Source organism: Colobus angolensis, unplaced genomic scaffold (genome assembly GCF_000951035.1).
Source record: "Colobus angolensis palliatus isolate OR3802 unplaced genomic scaffold, Cang.pa_1.0 Scaffold322, whole genome shotgun sequence".
NCBI lineage: Eukaryota > Metazoa > Chordata > Mammalia > Primates > Cercopithecidae > Colobus > Colobus angolensis.
Window position 1 is genome coordinate 2,634,451 of NW_012116511.1, and position 370 is coordinate 2,634,820.

Below are 370 nucleotides of genomic sequence, written 5' to 3' on the forward strand. Positions count from 1 at the left end.
AAAAAGAAAAGAAACGAAAACCAAAAAACCAAAGTTTACATTCACAAATGAAACATTGGTGTCTGTTTCTTCCCCCCCTCCTTTTAACGTCTAGTTTGTATTTGATAACAAGTAGAAGATTAAAAACTTAGTTGGGGGAATAGATCTTTTAAAAATAAGAAAGCAAATGACTATTCATATTCTTTAGGTGTTTTTATAAAAGATTTAGAGAAGGAGTCCCAAATATGTATTTCTGTCAACTGACTGGGGCTCACGGGCTTGATTTGCGCAGTAGTGGTTTTTTTTTATTTTTTTTTTTAGACGGAGTCTGGCTCTGTCGCCCAGGCTGGGGTGCAGTGGCGCGATCTCGGCTCACTGCAAGCTCCGCCTC